The sequence below is a fragment of the Lathyrus oleraceus genome, chromosome 6 (assembly GCF_024323335.1).
Source record: "Lathyrus oleraceus cultivar Zhongwan6 chromosome 6, CAAS_Psat_ZW6_1.0, whole genome shotgun sequence".
Classification (NCBI taxonomy): domain Eukaryota; kingdom Viridiplantae; phylum Streptophyta; class Magnoliopsida; order Fabales; family Fabaceae; genus Lathyrus; species Lathyrus oleraceus.
This window is the reverse complement of record NC_066584.1, coordinates 355,600,252-355,623,587: the sequence shown is the minus strand read 5'-3', so window position 1 is coordinate 355,623,587 and position 23,336 is coordinate 355,600,252.

The following is a 23,336-nucleotide window of genomic DNA, read 5'->3' as shown; positions in this document are numbered from 1 at the left end:
CCGATCTTGATCTCTCTTCTGGCGTCCTCAGTACCAAGATTAATAATCTCCAACTCCTCCTGATGAGGTTGGATGACCCTTTCCTCCTGCTTCAATAATTTGACCAGTTCCTTAGGGAGTTCACAATCTTCCTCACTCTCCTCTTCAGCTTGGTGGATGGGATTATTGAAATCATACTGGGCCATAACAGAATTGTTTATAATGGAGTCCGTAAGATCAATTCTGCATGTTTAATGCTTTATTTTAGAAAAAAGAGTTCAAGAAAGTCACAAAAACAAAAACGTTGCCATTTTTATTTTTTTGAAAAGTGAAAAACAAAAACAGAAAGACAGGGATCACAAAATTGTTTGCAAAACATCCTTTATTAATGATATCATTGAAAAACATGATGAGGCCCTACAATGAACCGCTACGCCTTGGGCAGAACGTAGGGTTTTGTGCAAAATGAAAAACAAAAGAAAATTACTCTGTTTGAAGAGTAACTTGGACCACTTCTTCAGCCGTCCAGTTGTTGATTGACTCCCCTGGTTCACACGGGCGAACCCAGTTGTTCAGATCACAATCACTGTCACAATCTTCACTACCGGTTGCAAAGACGTCGCCATGATTCATCAGCCCAGCGCTGGTAAAGGAACTCGGCCCTTTCTGCTCAATCTGCTCTGATTGCAGAGGTAGATAACCAATACCGAACTTGTCTTCTTTGACGGGCAGGTCCACCATCTTGCCCCATCCTTCTACGTTGCCCGAGTTGACAACCTCCATAGTCTGCTTGTATGATGCAATTGAGGCACCTGGCTTCTTCTGCTCAGCAAAAGCCACCCTCTCAAGAGCAACGGTCTCGAACGCCTGGCATATAGTTTCATGGATCTCGCCATCCACCTCCACATACTTGAAAGAGGATAGGTGACTCACCAGAATGTCCTCCTCGCCACACACAGTCACAATCTGACCGTTCCAAACATACTTCAACTTTTGATGGAGAGTTGACGAAACTGCCCCAGCCCCATGTATCCAGGGACGCCCCAATAAGCAACTATATGCTGGCTGAATGTCCATCACATAAAAGATAATATTGAACACCTCCGGGCCAATCTTCACCGGCAAAGTGACTTCACCAAAAACAGACCGTTTGGATCCATCAAATGCATGAACAATAAGATCGCTTGGAGTGAGGACAACCCCTTCAACATCTATCTTGCTCAAAGTCTTCTTGGGCAACACGTTCAAAGACGAGCCAGTATCCACCAACACGTGCGACAATACTGCGCCTTTGCACTCCATAGTGATATGCAGGGCCTTGTTGTGGTTACGACCTTCAGGCGTCAGATCCAAGTCTGTGAACCCCAAACAGTGCCTAGTGCTCACATTAGCAATCACACCCTCCAATTGGTTGACAGAAATCTCCTGAGGCACGTAAGCCAGATTCAACATCTTCAGCAAGGCATTACGGTGTGCCTCAGAGCACAGTAGCAATGAGAGTATGGAAATCTTGGACGGAGTTTGATTCAACTGATCTACAATCTTGTAGTCACTCTTCTTAATTATCTTCATGAACTCCTCTACGTCCTTCTCAAAAGACCCCTCAGGCGCTTCTTTCTGAACAGGTTCTTCCTCAACCGCAGCTTGCTTGCACTTTGCTTTGGCGAGAGCCTCAGCATTGTTGTCCCTCAACGGGTGCGGTGCGAACAAACGACCGCTTCTAGTAAAACCTCCAGGTCCCCCTACATTGTCCACCACTGGACCAACAGTTGCAGGACCTCTACCTGGCAAACCAATCGTCACGGGAGCTTGATTCACTGGTATGGTCTGATTTTCAGCCCTTCTGTTACTGCGATAAGCATTGTCATACTTCCACGGCACTGCTCTACTATTCTCAACAGTCTTTCTTCCAGGCACAACAATAGTAGTGGGAGCACTGACGGTTACTGGAGCAGAAATAGTAACAGGAGCACTAACGGTTGCAGGTGCACTGACAGTTCTCTGGCCACGTCCCTCGGACGGTTTGAAATAAATGGTGACAGTTGACACCATCCCACGATCTTTAACAGCCCGACTAAACTACAAACAGCCCTCATCAATCAATCTCTGGATACCAGCCCTCAACTGTATACAACCATTCTCTGAACCTTCACAATCTGAACAGCCCTGACCACAGCCCGGGAACACTCTCCCATTCAGCAAACGATCCTTCACAACAAACAACGGAGTCTGAATCTCATCAATACTGACAACCAGGTCAACAGCTTCTCCATCTTCCACATTGTTCACCCTATGCGCACCGTGCTGAGGCATAGGATTGTTCACAACATTCTGCACAGGAGCAAAATTGATTGTTTTAGCGTCAATTAAGTCCTGGACCTTATGATGAAAAGCCGTACAGTTTTCAATATGGTGCCCCGGTGCGCCAGAGTGGAAATCACAACGAACGTTGGCATCATACCCAGGTGGTATCTTTGTCAACGGAGCCATCGTACGCAATTCAACAAACCCTAACCTGAGCAATTCGGGCAGCAATTCGGCATATGTCATCGGCAACGGGTCGAAACGTCGATCCGACATTCTCTGTCTTGGCTGAAACGAACGTTGCTGTTGTTGTTGTTGTTGTGGTGGTGGTGGAACTCTTTGTTCTTGCTGTTGTCGTGGTTGAGGTGCTGGAATGGTTACAGCAGCAACCTGGCGATACTGGCCTCTGTTCACACTTCTTCTATGTTGCACAACATTAGATTCACCTTCCCTCCTTCGGGGTGCCCCAGAAAATGGCTTATTTGAAGACGAGGAACCAACATCTTGAATCTTTCTGGCTTTAATGAGACTTTCCGTTCTCTCCCCACAAATCACTACATCAGAGAAACTACCAAATGGGCAACTCCCCATCCGGTCCATGAACACTCCTTGTAAGGTTCCGATAAACATATCGGTCAACTCCTTCTCCAGCATCGGAGGTTGCACCCTTGCAGCCAATTCCCGCCATCTCTGGGCGTACTCCTTGAAACTCTCTCCAGATTTCTGACATAGGCTCTGCAACTGAGTCCAGCTTGGCGCCATGTCCATATTATGTTTGTATTGCCTCAAGAAGGCTTCACCCAGATCTCTCCAACTTCGAATGGATTCTCTTTTCAGCTCCATGTACCAGTCCAAGGAAGCTCCAGACAAGCTATCCTGGAAGAAATACATCCACATCTTTTCGTCATCCGTATAGGCAGAGATCTTTCTGAAATAGGCCTGCACATGGGTGCGAGGACAAGAAGTACCGTTGTATTTATCAAAAGATGGCGCCTTGAACTTGTAGGGAATCCTCAGCCCTTCAACCAAACCCATATTCATCACGTCAAACCCCAAAGAGTTCTGACACTCCATGGCTCTGATCTTCTCAGCTAGGGCATCAACCCTCCTATCTCTCTCATCAGTTCTTCCCTTAATTCATCACCCACGACATAGTCATTGACGGGAGCAACAACAACATTATCATTCACAGGTACCCCCACTGGCGAAGCACGACTAGGTGGCATAATCACAGCTTTCTGTCTTTGGGCTAAGGCACGCAGCTCCTCTTGCCCCTGAACGACCCCTTGCATCATGGTCATGAATTGGGCCATGTTAACCCTCATCTCAGCCAACTCAGCTTGCACTTGGTCCATGCTCCTCTGTTGATTCAACCTCGTAGAGTAGCGGTGCGGACGTTGATCAGCAATCCTGCCTGACACAGGAACCAGAGTGAGAAGTCTCGATCAAGAACACCTGTAATGCAAAATGATATGGGTATGATGCTAATGATGCGTATGATGCACATGATATGCTCATTTTCTCAAGCATTCAAGAGCCTAATTCATCTTTCGAGAAATGACAACCTGCAATAATGAACAAAGCAGAAGCAGACTACACAAGATAATGAGCACAAGGTGAAACATCAACAACCTCATCTATAGATGTGAGCAACAAGGATCATACAACAAAGGTTCAAATGATCAGAGTAAAACAATGAATCCCATCCAACAAGTCTGGAGGTGATTCTCAACATAAACAACAGAGATACAAGCTAAGAAAGATGTCCTCCAGGAATGAGTGTCTTCAGATAATGGCACTGGTCTATCAACAGGTCACACTCTGAACATTCAGGCAGGGGAGTGAGCTTTTCCTTCAATTGTCTTCTGAGCTCCACAACTTCTCCTCCAAGCTGGTTCTCTGATGCATGTCTCAAGTCTACCTCCTTCTTCAATTGGATGTCTTTGTCCCTAAGCTGCTTTTCCAGGTCTCTTATCTTCTTCTGATAACTGGCTTCAGCTCTTTGCAACCTCAAGCATTCCCGGTGTTCTTCATTCAACAAGGTCTCCATCTCCTCATAGGACCTCTTCTTGCCCTTCAATCTACTAGCATCTTCACCCTGCATGCCTTTGAGTTGATGAGCCAAGTTCAACTTATCAGCTTTAGCTTTGTAAAGCTCCATCTGAGTATCTTGTTTCTTTTCTTTCAACCGACGATTCTCCATCAAGGCTTGCTTGTAATGCTCAGCAGGCACACTCTCAGCAAGGATCAAAGGTGGTTGCTCTTGCAATGACTCCATCCTATCATAGGGTAACAACAAAGTCTCAACTCTCTTCTTCACCCACTCAAGGTAATCAGGCATAGCAACAACAAATTTCCTCCCTAACACAGCTCCATCCTTGACACCAATGGTCTTTTAAGCCCTTCCTACTTGCTCCAATCTAGCAGGGTCACTCCACTTCTCAAAATACACATTTTCAGCTATCTCAGCATCTAGTGGTCTTCCATTCATCACAAACCCTAACTGACGAAGAGAAAGAACCGGATTGTAATTAATGCAACCCTTAGTCCCTACAAGTGGCACATTACGAAACTCTCCACAACTCATGATGACATTACGCACATCCATCCGGTAAGATTGCCATCTGATATCATAAGAGGTAAGAGACATAATCCTCTGAGTCCACTTATGAGTGCTCTGAGCATCCACAAAAGGTCCACTGGTTGGCAGAAGAGACAAGAACCATCTGAGTAGCAACGGGAGACAGCATCTGATAGCTCCACCCTTACCATGCCTGCTATGAACAGCATAGTAAGTGTCAGCTAACAGAGTAGGAACCGGATTTCCTCCAAGGAAAATAGTGACAGCAGCATAGTCCACAAAGTTAGGCATACTCGGGAACAACACAACTCCATAGATCATGATAGCTAACTGGGCATGAAAAGCTTCCCAATTCCCCTTCTTTGCTTCTTCTCTAGCCATCCTCAACAAGTACTTCAAAGGCAACCCCACGACGTCACCAATCGACTTCCAATTGTCACTCACTTCTTTGATACTCAGATGAAGAGCTCTGGCAACAACTCTGAAATCAACCTCCTTTGGAACATCCAAGAAAGGAACCTGATATCTGATCGGGACATTCAGCAGAATGGAATACTCCTCAAGAGTGGGTGCTAACTGATAATCCTGGAAAGTGAAACAACGGAGCTCTGGGTCGTAGAACTGTAGAAGAGTCTGCAACGGCACTGGATCTACCACCATCTTCAGCAGTGTCAACAAATCCCCATACTGATCAACAAACACCTTCTGATTACCGCCGGTCACAAAGTTGCTCAACTCTATCAAAGATGTCACTGGCTCACGGTGAAAACTGTAGGAGCAAGTCTTCCTCTTCAACTCTGGAACGGATGCCATCTCTCACAGTGAATAGACTCCTGAATGAACCTGAGAAATGATATGCATGAGGAGATTAGCTTTTTCTTTTTTCTTTTTTCATTCTTTTTTATTGCATTATTTTTTTTTGCATTATTTTTTTGAAAATAAATATGCTATGATGCAAATGATGCAAACACGACTGGCTGGCTGTGTGTTACGGAGCACAGGTTCAAAGCTTCAGCTTGAATTCGGAACCACAAAGTCATCTGAGACCCAAAAAATCATCTGAGACCCATATATCTGAACCAAGTCACCAACAAGACCCAAGAGTCACCAACAAGTCACCAACAAGTCACCAACGGTACCTGTAATAATGATCATTCCCTCCCCACTCACGGGTGTCATCTAGGCCAGGGTAAAGTCAAGAGAAACGCAGGATAAACAACCCTTTCATAGAATATCATCATGTACACACCCGATGTATGCACCGATAATACCCCATCAGGATCTGAACTGCTCGTGATATCAAGTTCCGCTAAGTGGCGCAATACCACCCGCTTCCCAAGAATCACTCTATTCCTAGGTGTCCTAGAGTTCACTCATAGCCTGGGTATTGGGCCTTTTACCTCATGTAACTCCCACCCCAACAGAGAAACAGACAACCAGCCAGCACAAATGAAAATATGATGCATGCAAACATAAATGCAAACATAAACAAATAAATGCAATAAATGAAACAGCAAAAGCAACCAAACCCTATCCTAGAGAGCGCTAGGAGAGACTCGCTTAGGGAAGATGGACCAGCAAGAGGTCAACTTCTCTATAGTCCCCAGCAGAGTCGCCAGCTGTCGCATTACGCGAAAAACCGGCGGGAAAACGAAACAACAGAGCCGCCACCGTGTGTTATTTATCCCAAAAGAGGGAAAGGAAACGCTCGAAGTAAACCTGGAAAAGACATGGTCTCGCGACCAGAGAGAGATGGGATCGGGAGTCGGTTATGCGAAGGGAAGGTATTAGCACCCCTATGCATCCGTCGTACTCGACGGGATCCACGCACAAAAGAATAGAAGAAAGGTTGCTAAAAACTGCTCACAAACTGCACACGCACTGGAAGGAGACACAGGAAGGACGGAAGAAACGGAACTCGGCAGGATATCGCATCCTGGGCCTACGTAGCCTGTCAGACACAGACATCAGAGTCGACGTAGTTCGGGGACAGGGGAAACGTGCTCGCTAGGATATCGCATCCTATGCATACGTATCTTCTCTAACCAGAGAAAGAATCAGAGCACTCGTAGCTCGGCTAACGCACGCCAAACAAAACACAACAGGAAACCGATTGCCAATCGCTGGACTTACGTCAGACTCCAACAAGCAAACAAGACACAGGAAACCAACTGCCAATCGCTGGACTTACGTCAGACTCCAAACACACACAAAGGGGTTGAAAAAGAAAAAGGGCGCCCGGAGAGATCAACTCATCTCCTGCCTACGTACCTCATCTGGTATGAGGATCAGGGCGACGTAGTTCCCCTACGCAGGGAAAGAACTTCTAACCTAACCAGAGACTGGGAAGTGACAAACTAGAAGGGAGCCTGACTCGAGCCTAATAGTTATCATGTAATCCACAATGGCCCTAGGTTGAGGTTTCTATCTAACTTGCACAGGGAGAAAGCTATCCTAAACAGCACAGTCAAACACACACAAGCACAATAAAGCAAGCACACACACTATATGCAAACAGTTTGGGCTCATACAAGGTTAGGCTGTAAAAACAAGCCAACTGGAATGGGGTGTGGTTAGCTCTTAACCCTAAAATTGAGAGTTAGGGTGAAGCAGATGAAATGGGAAGTGAGGGTAAGACCTCACAGCTCTTATCCCTGGCCTGGGAGAGCTTGACTCAAATAGAAAATGTGGGAGTTCAAAATGTAGGAACTCTTCTCCACAGATGACTGACACAACATGATTTTGGGTTTTTATTCACAATGCATCAACACATGGTGTGTGAGCAAAGTGAATGACACACTGAGTAGCAGGAGATGGATTACACATCTCTTTTATCTGCCAATTGCCTCTTAAGAGGTCTTTACCTGCTTGGCACAAAATTAAACATTCACAAGCATTGCCTCTTAAGGAGGGCTTTAGACAGGTGCCTGCCCACATAACAGGACAGGTCTTCCAGACTACATGAAGTCAGAAGAATTATACCTCAGTGGTAAGCAAACCACAAGCTAGCAAAGCAAGTTCAAAAGAACTCAAAGCAACTTAGGTACCTATGAAAAATCTAAACCAATCAGTTCAACTGTACAGACAACTAAACAACAGTTAACATCAAACAGATAGACAATGTTCACAATGTGCAAGCCACAAGGCAAACTCAAATTAGTTAGCATCAACCTACAAAACACACAAGTGTTAGCAATCAAGAGCAAACATCAATGCTCAAATGAGGAAGCATCATCAACTATGGACTTGGATGTTTAAACCTGAAATCAAAGCCCACATGTAAGCCACAAACCACTAGGTCAAAGCCTAGGGTCAAAGATGGAGAAAAAAGTCAAAACAGAACCTCAAACTTGACACCAAGCAACTTCAAACAATTATTGACATATCCTAAAAAGGCTCATATCAAAATCATTAACCAAATGCATTTCATGATCAAATGAAGTTAAAGGTGATTTCAAAGCATCCAAATGGTCAACATGAATGAAAAATCTCAATCAAAACAGAAATGATTCCAAAAAATCTGGAAAAAAACATGAGCAACCTAGACATCCTTAACATACATCACACAAAAAATCAGGAGCATAGGACATCATTTGGTATGGCAATCACATAGCACAAGTCAAGCAACCAAATGTGTGACACAAATTGTCACACCAAGTTAGAACAATCATAAAACAGAATTGGATCATGGGAAAAATATCAAACCAAAGCCAAAATGTTCATCAACATGTCTAGAAACTACACACAAATTTTCAGAGTCATTGGATAAGAAACAAGCATTTTATGATCAAAGGAACCAAGCAATAGCATAAACGGACACATGTTCAATCACCCTAGGACAAATCATTTTTTAAGCCAGGCACAACTTGCAATTCAATGATCATAAAAAAGTAGACAAGATAAGGAACACAATGCAAAAAATTGGAAATCAATTGGAGCATTTTTCATTTTTATATGATTTTTGGAAGTTCATGAAAAATTGAAATTAAAACATGAAGCATGGCATGAAAATAGGAGGGAAAAGGAATAATGGCATTGCAATTTGAAAAAATCCCCTCGCTCAGATTCGAACCTGGCGCGTTTTTGAATTCCAAAGCGCGCCACAACCAAAACGGTGACGTTTTGTCCTAAAACCCTAAGCCAGGCGCGCTACCAGATTTTCGTAGCTAATTCCACAATTCGTAGCAAAACCCTAGCAGCTTCGTAGCCATTTCTGGAAATGCATGGTGTTCATGCAGGGAAGATGAAGATCATGAAGATCTTCATCTGGATTTTCCAGATTTCAAAAAATGTCCCAGAAATCACTAAAACCTATACCAATCGAACCATCATGCTACGTACATGCAAGATCAAGCCATAATTCATGCAAAAACAACACATACTACTCAAATCGAAGGAATTAAAGTTGAACACTCAAACTTCAATCATGCACAACTTCATCAATACAACACCATTTCAAGTGATTTTTCCATCAGAATTATCAACAACACGAGATCTACACAATCATACTCATGGATTTAAGAATTATGAGAATCAAGAATCCTACCTCTTGAAGAGCAGATTCGGATTTAGCTTGCTTCAAGGCTTGTGATGCTCCAGAATTCTTCTAGGATGCTTGTGGAGGTGAATGATGAAGAACTTGAAGCTCAATTGCACACGAATCCAGTTTAATCTTCAAATGCCATGGATGCTTCAAGCTTTGAATCTAGCTCAATATGCCACGATTTGCCTTGATTCCACGTCCAAATTTGCTCAGAAATACTTCAGGAGGATGAATCAATCAATAGAAAGTGTTCATGTGTGAAGAAATTGAAATAAAGTTTGAGAGAAATTTTTTGTGAATCTTGAAGTTCAGATCTGAAATCTGTGTTAATGACCAATACAGTTATGTTTATCCTTATATACCTCATGCTAATCCTTCTCAAATCATGTTTAAGCCAAAATTAATCAAGCTTAACCAAATGTAAGGTGCATGTGCAAAAAATGAGTTTTCACCTCCCATGCATGAGCTAGCCACGTGAACAGTGCCAATTTTTGGTCCAATTCCTCTTAAACAAAGCCCATGCACACATTTGAAGTGATATTTTATGCTCATGATTAAGCAAAATGATGTTATGCAATTTTCTTCAAAAATCTTCATGAATAAGCCAAAGACCATGCAAATGAAATTCATGTCATGTGATGGTATGCTTGGAAAGTACATGTTATAAGGATCAAAATGCAAAAAGAACCACTCATTTTGGAGCTTTGATTAAAAAGTTATGCTTATTTGAATTTTGAAACACACTTTGCCATGATTGGATCATATCTCCTCAACCACACATGAGAAATTCATGATCTTGGACTTTTTGGAAATGGGAGAGAAAGATCTTCAACTTTCATGTTGGACAAAATTTCATTTGAAGCTTTCTTGATGATGTAATCTTGAGTTGAAATTGGTCCAAAACCTTTCCATTTTTGGAAAGTTCAAATTACAGGTCACCTGCTATTTTTGGAAAGTCTTGACCTGACTTCAAATTCTTCAATGTGAGTGTTTGAAATGTCAAATGAGACTTGTTTGAACATGAATGGAGCATCTCTAACCACTTCCCACCTCCAAATCCATAGTTGACTTTGCAGTTGACTTCTGTTGACTTCTATGGGCGTCAGATGATTTGATCATGCACTGATGAGTTCTGAGCCTTCAACCCTTGACCAAATTACTTCAAAGTGATCCTTGGGTCATGTAAGCTCAATGTACCAACCCTAGGGCCTTGATCTCATGGAAAATGCTCTTGTTGCCTTGCACAGCTGAATCTCCTGACCAGTCTTGCCTGATGAGATGTAACATGCTATGCAATATGAATGCAATGTTAATGACCTAAAAATGAAATGTATATACAAAAGGGAGGTGAGAATTTGAGGTGCTACAAAAAGCACAATGGAGTTCAGGTTTGTACCACCAAGGAAGTGGTTCTGGAATCTGCGGTGGGTTCCTCAGTTGAATTAAGTTCTTGAGAACTAACGAGGGATACAACTCTACATATGACATAGGAATCGGGTCGAAAGAGACCTTCTTCCTCTCAAAGTTCTGTTGATGATGATTGTTATTGGTATTGTTGTGGTTGTAGGTGTTTGTTCGTTGTTGCGGTTGCGGTTGTTGATGTTGTTGTTGCTGAACTGGTGTTGCTTGTTGATTAGAAAATGCCGGAATTTCCGAGGATACTTGATGATGATGATGTTGATGGGATGTTGGGTTCCTTCTTATCTGAGGCCTCCTCTACCTCCCACTGCTTATTGCGTTCGTATCACTGTATTTCTTCTTACCGAAATTACTGTCATACCGCTTGCTTGTTGATGCCTCATCTCTTGACAAACGTCCCTCTCGGACTCCTTCCTCAAGCCTCATCCCCATGCTCACCATTTTGGTAAAGTCACTGGGGGCACTAGAAATCATTCGTTCATAGTAAAATAAACTCAGAGTTTTGAAGAAGATCTTTGTCATCTCTTTTTCCTCCAAAGGAGGAGTGATCTGGGCAGCCAATTCCCTCTATCTTTCCGCGTACTCTGTAAATGTCTCTTTGTCCTTCTGAGACATAGACTTCAACTGGTCTCTATCAGGCGCCATGTCCATATTATACTTATACTTCTTAACAAAAGCCTCCCCCAAGTCATTGAAGGTGCGAATGCTGGCACTGTCCAATCCCATATACCAACGGAGCGCAGCGCCGGTCAGACTATCTTGGAAGTAGTGAATCAGCAGTTGGTCATTATCATTCTGAGTAGACATCTTGCAGGCGTACATCACAAGATGGCTGAGCAGACAAGAGTTCCCCTTATACTTTTCAAAGTCAGGCACTTTGAACTTCACCGGGATGTTGACGTTGGGCACTAAGTACAACTCAACAACACTCTTCCCAAACAGGTCCTTACCTCTCAGCGTCTTCAATTCCTTGCGCAGCTCAAGAAATTGATCTTTCATTTCATCCATCTTCTCATAAACATCCGGACCCTCAGACGGCTCAAAATGATAGATAGTATCCTCTACGCGAGGCACGATGTGCACAACGGGAGATTTCACGGACATGACCGGGCTAGATGCCGGCATGGAAGCAAAAGTAGGCGCAAAGCCTTCGGGCACAAAGTTGGACGGCATTCCCCACGGGAATCCGAAAGGCATATTTGGCGCGAAGTGGGCGGTAGTAGTAGGCATGGTAGAGGTAGTCACATCTGAAGTAACCGTCCTCGTGGGAGGAGTTACATGTGTTAGAGAAGATTGACTATGAGCAGCAAGAACTGATTCCATCATGGCAGTCAGGCGGGCGATCTCGTCCTTCAGCTCTCTATTCTCTTGCTCCAAATGCTCCATAATTCTCAGATGATTGGCTCGGGTATTATCCCGGAGAGTCAGCTTGGCTAAAGCACAGAAGAAACACCAATCAGACATCTGGCAAAAACCTGCTTATGCAAATGATGCATGAGATGCAATGCTTGATTATTTATTTTTGTTGTTAAGGAACTTACTATATTATTTGCAAATATATATATTTAAATGGAAATTGCAACAATTTGATATGACCAAAAATCACTTTTTATTTATATAAGTTGGAAGGATTACACTGAGTTCAATTTCAGAAACCAAATGAAAAATACAAGAGAAAAGGAGACTAGTCATCCTAAGGATCCCTAACAACAATGTCAGAAGATCTGGCTGTAGGCGCGTACTTCCTTCGAATCCGATGGATCTCGGTATCAAAAGAAGCCTTCATCTGAGTCTTCTTGAGGACAAGCTGATCAACAATATTCTTCCAAACAACGAAAGGCTGAGGCATGCTAGAAGATGAAACCTCGGGCTCTCTCTGTCTCTTCGTCACTCGGTCTTCAAGTAACTCAATAAGTGCATCTTTGTCCTTAGACTCCAATTGCAAATCTTCATGCTTCTTGCCCAAAGCACAGAAACGCTCTTCCCACACATCCTTCTCTTGCTTCATCTTGGCGAGCGCGTCTTCAAACTACTTTACATCTTGGTTAGGGAGAGTTAATGGCTCAACCACAACCATAGACATAGGTCTCTCACAAGGATAAGACATCTTCAACTCCAAAGCTCTCTTCTTCACCCAAAGAGTGTAAGCTTCCAAAGCTACACAATTGCATGGACCAAGCTCAGATCCTCCTTTCCTATGCACATTATGCCAAGCATGCACAATCTTCTACTTCATGATCCTCAAAATTCAAATCCTTGTATCTCTTTATATACTTGGAATTTGAGAAAATTGAGGCAAAATTCGAGCTCCTGAGCATTTTCTCTTTGAAATAGTTTCCTTGTTTTTCATTTTTCATGAAGTTGAGGTTGGACCAGTCCAGTGGTGATCACCGGAGAAGATGACCAGAGCTTGGGCTCCGGTGGTGCGTTGGCAAGTCCTAGGCCATCTGATCTGGTCTAAACGTTTTAATCTTGACATTTGATTGTGATTACCACGTGTGTGGCGCTTTGACACAAGTGTTTGGTGGGTAGTGCATGTGGTCATCAGATCTGCCACCTCAATTAATGAGGAAGATCTGACGGCCCTTGTTTTTTTTTTGTATTTTTTGATTTTTCGTTTAATTGCTTTATTTTGTTTAATTCATAAGATTTTCATTTTTAATCCAAAAAATATGGGACTTTCACAAGAAATCTTTAAATATTTTCATCTTTCATTTTATGAATTAAAATTATTTTTTGGATTAATTTTGATATTTTTCATGAATTAAATGTTTTTGTGTATTTAATTGTTTAAAAATACTCCTGACTTTTCAAAAATGATGAAAATTTTCGTCTAAGGTCCTTTGACCTTGTTTGACCTAGGATAAATCTCTTGACCATTTATTTGGTGTTTTGAAGAGTTTTTAGGTTTTGCCCAAACTAATTTGTAATTTGATGCATTTTTAAATTGATTTTTATTTGATTAATTGTGTAAAAATTATGTTGAGCCATTTTTAGGATCTTGTGATGTTTGACAATTTGTTTGGCCCTTGGTCGAAGTTGATTGGACTTTTGTTGGACTAAAATCATTGGATTTAGGGGATTGATGAAATGTACATTTCAACTCCCAAAATAAACGAATGATTATAATTTGATAAGATTCCTCCCATGACCAATTTGTGTTTCTCTCATTCCCCTCCCCCTTCATCTTCATTCCTATTCTTCCCCATTCCTTTCATTAACCAATGAAATCTCAAATATCCAAAGGCAAATTGGTTCATCAATGACCTTGTGTCAAATGAACCAATACAAGTATGGATGAGATAGGTCAATCCCTCTTGATCGTTTCTTTTAGTGTGTGGTATGTTTTAGGAGTTTGGTTCATTATACCAAATCTTTAACATGCATTAACACCTAAATTTTTATTGTTCGGCCTCAGATAGTTGTAACTTCTACATAAGTCCAATTACGATTGCTTAACATAGAGATAAATTTGACCCTAAAGGCATAACATTCTAGTAAGTGAGATTGTAAGTCTCCCATCCTTCATGGTAATGTGTGGAAATTTGACCTTTTTTTCCTTCCTATGGAAGATGTCTTGGTTTAAAGATCCATGCTCGTGAATGGATGGTTGAGTGTTCTCCAAAGAATGACTTAATGAATTAAAAAGCAAAACACCACTAACACTTGACTAACTCTTATTAATATTTCTTTACTTACAAGTCATTTACTTTATGCAATTTAATTTTTAGACATTTATCATTCATTTCCATTTACATTTCATTTATATTGTTTATGTTTTTGTCATTTTCACTTTGCTCATTTGAGTCATATCTTGTGATTATATTTTGTTTGTGCCTTTTGATTTTGTTTGTGGGTGTAGGACTTTAAAACATCTAATAAACAACAAAAAAAACCTAAAAAGTGTTTGGGGGACTGATGATCTTGATCTAAACTTTTGGACTTAGGACTAGGCAACATTCCTTGTGCAAAAAGGACTTGGCCAATGCCAACATTCTAAGATCAAATTACTGTGAGCTGAGTCTTCATCTGATGCAATTCTTGGGATTTATTTAGATTCATCTGCTACATTGTCTTGATGAAAAAACTGTTATTTTGATCTTGTGTCTAATGCCTTATTCTGAGTTGATCAAGGAGTATTTCATCTGATACATGAGAAGACAAAGAAGACTGCTAGATATGGGATTGCTTACTTGGATGTGGCTATCTTTATTTGATGCCTTGATCTTCATGATGTCTGATATTGCTAATTGCCTGATTGATTATTGCTTGATTCAAAGTCCAAAGGGAAAGTGGGTTTCTATATAAGATACTTGTCTGTTGGATTGCATCCCATTAGTCAGATCTTTCCAACTCTTAACTTTTAATTTTATGCTTAGGATTAGTCTCTTCATCTCCTCCCACTTCTTGAATTTCAAATCTCTTCCCGTTTTCAATTTTTTTTTTGCTTGTGATTTCAAACTTAGACCTTACTTAAAGTAGAAACTTTGGCCTTATGCCATTGAATTTTCAAACTCCTTTTTCTTAAATCAAACTTGTAAATAAATCTAATAATGATGACTTAAAATTTCAAAAGACAAAAACAACTAACAACTTCATTCAAATTTTTGGCCTCTTGTGCCTTTCTTATTAACTTTTGATTAAAAACAATTCACCTATTTTGAAATTGTTACCACGAACTACGAGGTTTTGATCCCTCATTTTTATGTTCGTACGTAGGCATAAGTCTGAAGGTCTTGTCAAACACAAAAATATAATCAATGAATTCTTTTCTCATCCCCACGCTCTATTTTTCTCAAACATCATTTTATACCAAAAACACATACACATAAAAAAATGGCTCCCTATGAGTATCTAGGATACTTTGGGTGCTAACACCATCCCTCTATGTAACCAACCCCCTTACCTTTGTATTAGATTTTTTGGACTTCAATCAACGTCATGAGAAGCTTTTGTCTATATTATCTACTGATGCAGTTGAAGGACTTATGAGTGTTTTGGTTTAGTTCTATGACCCTCTTTACCGATGTTTCACTTTTCCTGATTTTCAGCTTATGCCTACATTAGAGGAGTATGCCCATCTCTTGGGAATACCCGTTTTTGAGAAGGTACCTTTTAGTGGATTGGAGGAGATTCCCATATCTCATACCATAGTTGAACCTCTTTATCTAAAGAAGTCTAAGATTGAGACTCATTGGGTGAAGAAAGGAGGTATTTTTGGGTTGACTTCTGAGTTCCTCATTGGAAAAGCTACTGCCTTTGCTCAAGCCGGTAGTATGGATGCTTTTGAAACCATTTTTATGTTGTTCATTTATTGTTTAGCTTTGTTCCCTAACATTGATGGTTTTGTCGATGTTAATGCTATTAGAATCTTCTTGATTGGGAGTTTTGTTCCTACTCTGTTGGGTGATATGTAATTCTCTTTGCATTTGAGGATTTCTAAAGGTGGTGGGACGATTGTGTGTTGTGTTCCTCTTCTGTACAAGTGATTTATTTCGCACTTGCCTCAGACGCCTGCTTTTTTGGAAAACAAATAATGTATAAGGTGGTCCCAGAGACTTATGTCTCTCACTAATGATGATATTATTTGGTATGATTCTGTATTGAGTAGTGTGGATATTATTAGCAGTTGTGGTGAATTCTCTAATATGCCCATTATTGGTACACAAGGAGGAATTAACTACAACCCTACTTTGGATCATCGTCAACTTGGGTTCCCCTTGAGAGATAAACCTAATAACACTCAATTAGAAGGTCTTTTATATCAAGAGGGTAAATATCCCCAACATTTGAAACAAAAGATGATACATGCTTGGCATAATGTGCATAAGAAAGGAAGATTCGAGCTTGGTCCGTGCAACTGTGTAGCTTTGGAAGCATACACTATATGGGTGAAGAAGAGAGCTTTGGAGCTGAAGATGTCGTATTCTTGTGAAAGACCTATGTCTTTGGTTGTGGCTGAGCCATCAACTCTTCCTAACCAAGATGTAGAGGAGTTGGAAGATGCACTCACTAAGATGAAGCAAGATAGAGAATTGTGGGAAGAACATTGTTGATCAGCTTGTCCTCGAGAAGGCTCAGATGAAGACATCTTTTGAGTCCGAGATTTGATGCATCCGAAGGAAGTACGTGCCCTCAGCCAGATCATCTGACACAGTTGCTAAGGGGTTCTTAGGATGATTAGTTTCCTTTTCTCTTGTATTTGTATTTTGGTTTCTAAAATTGTACTCAGTGTAATCCTTCCAAATTTTATGAATAAAAATAGATTTTATAGTCAATCAAATTGTTACTATTGTTATTGTTTAAATTTTTTGCAAATAGAACTTCATGTGTTCCTTGAAATTAAACAATAAAAAACATTTCATTTCATGCATCATTTGCATAACAGGTTTTCTTCTGCCAGATGTCTTATCAGTTATTCTTTTGTCCTTCAGCCAAGCTGACTCACCGATACAACACTTGCGTTAATCAAATGAAGATCATGGAGCATTTAGAGCAAGAAAATAGAGAGCTGAAGGATGAAATTGCATGGTTAACTGCTATGATGGAGTCTGTTCTTGTTGCGCAGAACCAGTCTTCGCCAACTCCTGCAACTCCTCCCCAGAGGACTGTTATTTCTAAGGTTGCTACCTTGACTGTTCCTATTGCTGCCAGCCAATCTGGTCCTTCCATGCCTGCTGGATTCCCTTGGGGAATGCCATCAAACTTTATGCATGAAGGGTACGCACCCACTTTTGTTTCTCTGCACGCATCTAGCCCGATCATGTCAGTACCTCCTCCAGTTGTTCATACTCTACCTTGTGTTGAGGACACCATCTACCACTCTGAGCCATCTGAGGGTCCAGACGTGTACGAGAAAATGGATGAAATAGAGGATCAGTTCCTCAAGCTGCATAAAGAGTTGAAGACTTTGAGAGGGAAGGATTAATTTGGGAAGAGTGCTGCTGAGCTCTGCCTGGTACCCAATGTGAAGATCCCGATGAAGTTCAAAGTCCTTAACTTTGAAAAGTATAAGGGAAATACTTACCCGCTAAGCCACCTTGTGATGTACGCCAGAAAGATGTCAACTCAAACTGATAATGATCAGTTGTTGATTCATTACTTCCAAGACAGTTTGACTGGTTCTGCTTTGAGATGGTATATGGGGTTAGACATTGTAAGAATCCGTACTTTCAATGACTTGGGCGAGGCCTTTATTAAGCAGTATAAATACAACGTTGATATGGCGCCCGATAGAGACCAGCTGAGGTCTATGTCTCAGAAAGATAAGGAGACATTCAAGGAGTATGCCCATAGGTGGAGGGAACTTGTTGCCTAGATTAGTCCTCCATTGAAAGAGAAGGAGATGACGAAATTCTTCTTGAAGACGTTGAGTTCTTTTTATTACAAACGTATGATTGCCAGTTCCCCTAATGACTTTACCGAAATGGTGAATATGGGGATGAGGTTGGAAGAGGGAGTCCGAGAAGGACGTCCGTCTAAAGAAGAAGCATTGTCTAGCAAGAAGTATGGTGGTAGTTTCTCCAAGAGGAAAGAAGGGGAAACTAATTCAGTAACTGTGGGGAGGCAGAGGAGGCCTCATGTCAGAAAGAGTTCTCAACCTCCTCAACATCAACATCAAGTTTCTTCAATGATTCCAGTTTTTTCAAACAATTCCAACAATCAATTTGTTCTGATTCAACAACAACAACGTCAACAACAACTGCAACAAAGAACCAACTACAACAACAATAATCAACAAAACTTTGAGAGGAAGAAGGTCTCCTTTGACCCTATTCCTATGTCCTTTGTAGAATTGTACCCATCTTCGATTCTCAAGAACCTTATTCAACCCAAAAATCCTTCGCAAATTCCTGAGCCACTTCCATGATGGTTCAAACCTGAACTCCGGTGTGCCTTTCACCAGGGAGCCCCTGGACATGACATAGAGAACTGCTATCCATTGAAGTATGAATTACAAAAGCTTATGAAAAGTGGGATGATCTCCTTTGTAGACCGAGAGCCTAATGTGAAAGCTAATTCGTTGCCTACTCATGGTAATGTTTCTGCCAACATGGTAGATAGTTTTCCTGGTGAGTACAAGCTTTATGATGTTCACCATATCAGATAATCTTTGGTGGTAATTCATAAAGGTACATGTTTGGTCAGTGACTGTGAGCATGACCATGATAGTTGTGTGATATGCAGTGTGAACCCTCGTGGATGTGTTATTGTCAAGAGGGATATTCAGAGGTTGATGGATGAAGGTCTTATCCAGATTTGCTAGTTGAGAAATGTAAATGATGTAAATGTGATCGTGACAGTGTTCAAGACCCCTGAGCGGGTAGTTATCCAGTTTGATAGCAGCAACAACAACAATGTTAATAGATCGGTATCGCCGTTGGTAATACAGTCTGCATCCGATAAAGCCGTGCCTTATTAGTATAACGCCACAATGGTGGAGAATGGTTAAGAGGTTCCTTTACTAGTTATAGATTATGTGGTAAATATTGTTGATATTTTAAAGGTGACCCGTAGTGGTCGTATGTTTGGTCCAGTTTTTCCGAGAGAAGTAGAAGATGTTGCAACTAGTAAGAAGCCAGAGATTCCAGTGGTAAATCTAATTAGTGCTCCATTTTGTCAGTCTGGTGAATCCAGAAAACTGAAGACTAATGATGATGATGAAGTTTTAAAGCTGATAAAGAGAAGTGAGTTTAATGTGGTGGAGCAGCTGCTACAAACCCCATCAAAAATCTCCGTGTTGTCCTTATTGATGAATTCTGAGGCACATAGGGAGGCGTTGTAGAAAGTGCTCGAGCAGGCTTATGTTGAGCATGATGTGACTGTAGATCAGTTTGACCATATTGTTACTAACATCACTTCTTGCAATACTTTAAGTTTTTATGATGAAGAGATTCCCGAGGAAGGCAGAAATCACAATCCGACGCTCCATATTTCTATAAACTGCAAGGAGAACACTATGTCCAATGTGTTAGTTGACACTGGGTCATCATTGAATGTGCTTTAGAAATCAACTTTGTCCATACTTTCTTACCAAGGCGCCCTGTAAGACCCCAATTTTGGCCCTAAGATCCCTCATGGCATCATAACATTTCATTTGCAAAGCCTCAAGGATCATAAGCATCTTGGTTCCCTTTGCCTTTGGGTGGGACTTCTTGTGAGTAGTTTGAGATCACCAAGCATGCTTGAATTGTATATTATTGCTTTTCTTATTTTGTTTACTAACCAAAAGCACAAAAATATGTCACTAACATCTTTTTTTTTGTAGCTTGAGCAATCACAAGGTCAAGAGTTTCAAGGAGATCCTTTGTGCAATGACATGGCCAAGAGAAGATGAAAGCAAGCATGTTAATGGTTCCCAAAGCTCTCATTCATCAAATATGCCTCCCTAGCATCTCAATTCATCATTTTGATCAAATCAATCCAAAGGGTTTGAGGTCTTGTTCTTCAAGGAAACCCTAATTCATCTGTGTACAACAATGCCTTGATCATGAAGCAACCTCAGCCCATGATCAAATACAATCAAGGGAAGTGCTTTAATTCATCATTCCATGCATATTTGAACTTATTTGAGCATCCTCAATCATCAATTCATCAAGATATGAGTTGTGGACTTGAAAAGTTGATCAGTCAATTCATCTAACTATTTTGAAATGCACTGAGACCTAACTTTTTATGTGTTGGTCAAATGGAGATGACCCCAAGAGAAAAAATGTTCTTGAGGACAATATGAACAACTTTCATGTTCATCAAAAATTGATTTAAAGCTTGGAAGGTCATCATCCATTCCAAGACATTATAGGTCATTTTGACTGAAACCCTAATTTTGGGTTAACTTCCCAAGGACACAACTCATTCATTTTTTATGATTTTGAAGTGGGATAAAATGAATTGGAAAGCTTAAGATGTCTAATTCAAATGATATGTTGAACACAATTTCAAAATCTCAAAGAAAATACATGTGATAATGCAAGACATTATAGGTCCTTTTGGACCAAAGGCATTAAAAGGCAAAAAAATCCAACTTCAAGACAGAGGGGCTTGAACATTGGCCAAATTTGGAAACCTTGCCTTGACATGTTTTTCACATTACACTTTAAACTCAAAATTCACTAATTTCCACACTTCAAATGGATTTTTGCCCAACATAACAATTGTTCCTTACATCAAAAACTTTCCAACCATTGCTCACATGATCATGTTTGGATTTGGCAAATGATATTTTCGAAGAGGTGAAGTTTTAGGCCAAATTATGCATTTCATGGTGAAACTTCATGTGCAAGCAATTGGAGTGCCAACCACACATCCAAACCTTCTCCAAATCATTTCAGCATCCATCTGCATTTGCTTTTGGGCCCTCCATGCGCCTGTACAGGCCCATGCATGGAGGCCTTCAACTTTCATGCACACGAAATTCACCTTGCTTTCAGTTTGTTTTGCTATAAATAGAAGTGCTCAACTTCATTCAAACTCAACCTAAAGGCGTCTGAAACCCTGCAGAAGTGATTCCCCAACCTCACCAAAGAAGCTATTTCAATTCTTCTTCAATTTTTTCAGATCCAAAATTCAACTACATCTGGTTGAATCCTTGGATCTAAAGCTTCTAAACCTTCATCCTTCAACTTATTGATCTTCTATTTTGGTAAAGAAAGCAAGGAATCGAGCTCAAGTTTCCAGAAATCAAGTTTGCTCTTCAACTGGTATTTCCTTCGAAACTAATCATATATTGACCTATTTGCTTGGATCTTGTGTTGGCTGAAGTCCTCACAATAGAGGCATCATGATTGTGCATTTAATTTTTGAAATCCATTAAGTTCATGATGAACACCACAGAACTTCCATCTCTGATTTCTCTCAACATAGAGATCTAGAGTGGAATTGAGTGGCATAGGGATGATGTACATCATCCCAGCTTTCCAAAGATGTATAGATCGTGTATTTTGGTTAAGGTTTGGTTGTCTGCAATATTGGCCAGAATTTTCATGCTCACTGGAGAAGAAGGTGGCTCCGGTGGCCGTTCCATTGCCAGATGCGTTGTGGATCGTTGGATTGAATTTCCAGATCTAATCCTGGCTCTCGCTTGTTATGACTTTCATTAATTCATGGTGTGCACGCATTGACTGAAGCGTATGGTGGAAGCGCGCATCTGGAGCGCATGATCTGCCAGCTCAATTAATGAGCGCAGATCTAACGCTCCTGGTTTTTTTGAATTTCCATTTTTCTGATTTAATTTATTTTATTCCAATAATTTTCAAAAATCAATATCTTCTTCATTTTAAATCCAAAAAATATGGGACCAATTACATTAGTCTCCAAATAATTTCTAATTTCTTAAAATGATTTTTAATAATTTTTATTTTGTCATTTGATATTTTTTGTGAATTTTCTCTTTTCTTGTTATTTTTAATTCATTTTAAATAGTTTTTGATATTCAAAAAATACAAAAATATTTTCCTAACCTATTTGAATGATGATGAATCTATGAAAAATATTCTCATCAATTTTTTAATTGATTTGAGATTTATTTGAGATTTTAGTTCAATTAGGTTATTTTTATTCATTTTTAATTGATTAAAAATAGTTTCTGACTTTTAAAAATGCTGAAATTTTTTGTCAAACTTTGTTTGACCTTGTTGAATTTAGGATAAATCACTTGGACTTTTCAAAGTTGATTTGAAGTGATTTTGAAGTTTGACCTTTCTTTTATTTTTAATTCAAGTTTAATTTTAAATATTAAAAATGCCAAAAATATTTTTTTTATTTCTTGACTTCCAATCTTCATCTCACTTCTGTTTTTGAGTGTTTGACTTTGACTTTCAATGTCATTGGTCAACATATGATGATTGGTACATTTTATTTGATTTAATGCACTTTTATTTTTGCCATTTTTATTTCCATTATTCATCTCCTTCTTCTTCTTCTTCTTTTTCTTTTTGATCAATGAGTTGAAGGTTGATAAGTTAACATTGATTAGGGAGTTGATCCAAATCTAATTCATCTTGATCAATTGATCAAGTGAATGGCTTTGCATTAAGGATAGGTTGTTTCCTAAATTGTGCAAAAGGCTTAAACCAATACAAGATCAATTCTCTTCTTCTTTTTGGCATGGCAAGTTGTTGGAACTTGGTTCACTAATCAAGACTTCTAACTTATGTTGTTGCCTACATTATTATTGACCAGCCTCAGATAGTTGTGACTTCTACATAAGTCCAATTACGATTGCTTAACATAGCGCTAAATTTCGCCTTATGGCACACTAACTATTAACCACTAACAACTAACATTTACTTTATGCACTTTACTTTTATGAAATTTACTATTCTTGCACATATTATTCATTTGATTTTTCCTTTGCTCATTGGAGCACATGTTTATGTTAATGTCATTTACCTTTTGCCCACTTGGGTATATAATTGTGTATATATCTTCTGTGTTTGTGTTTGTCTGTTTGTTGTGAACCAAATGCCAAGAATTGGACAAAATGGACTTAGATTTTAGGACCTTACCCAA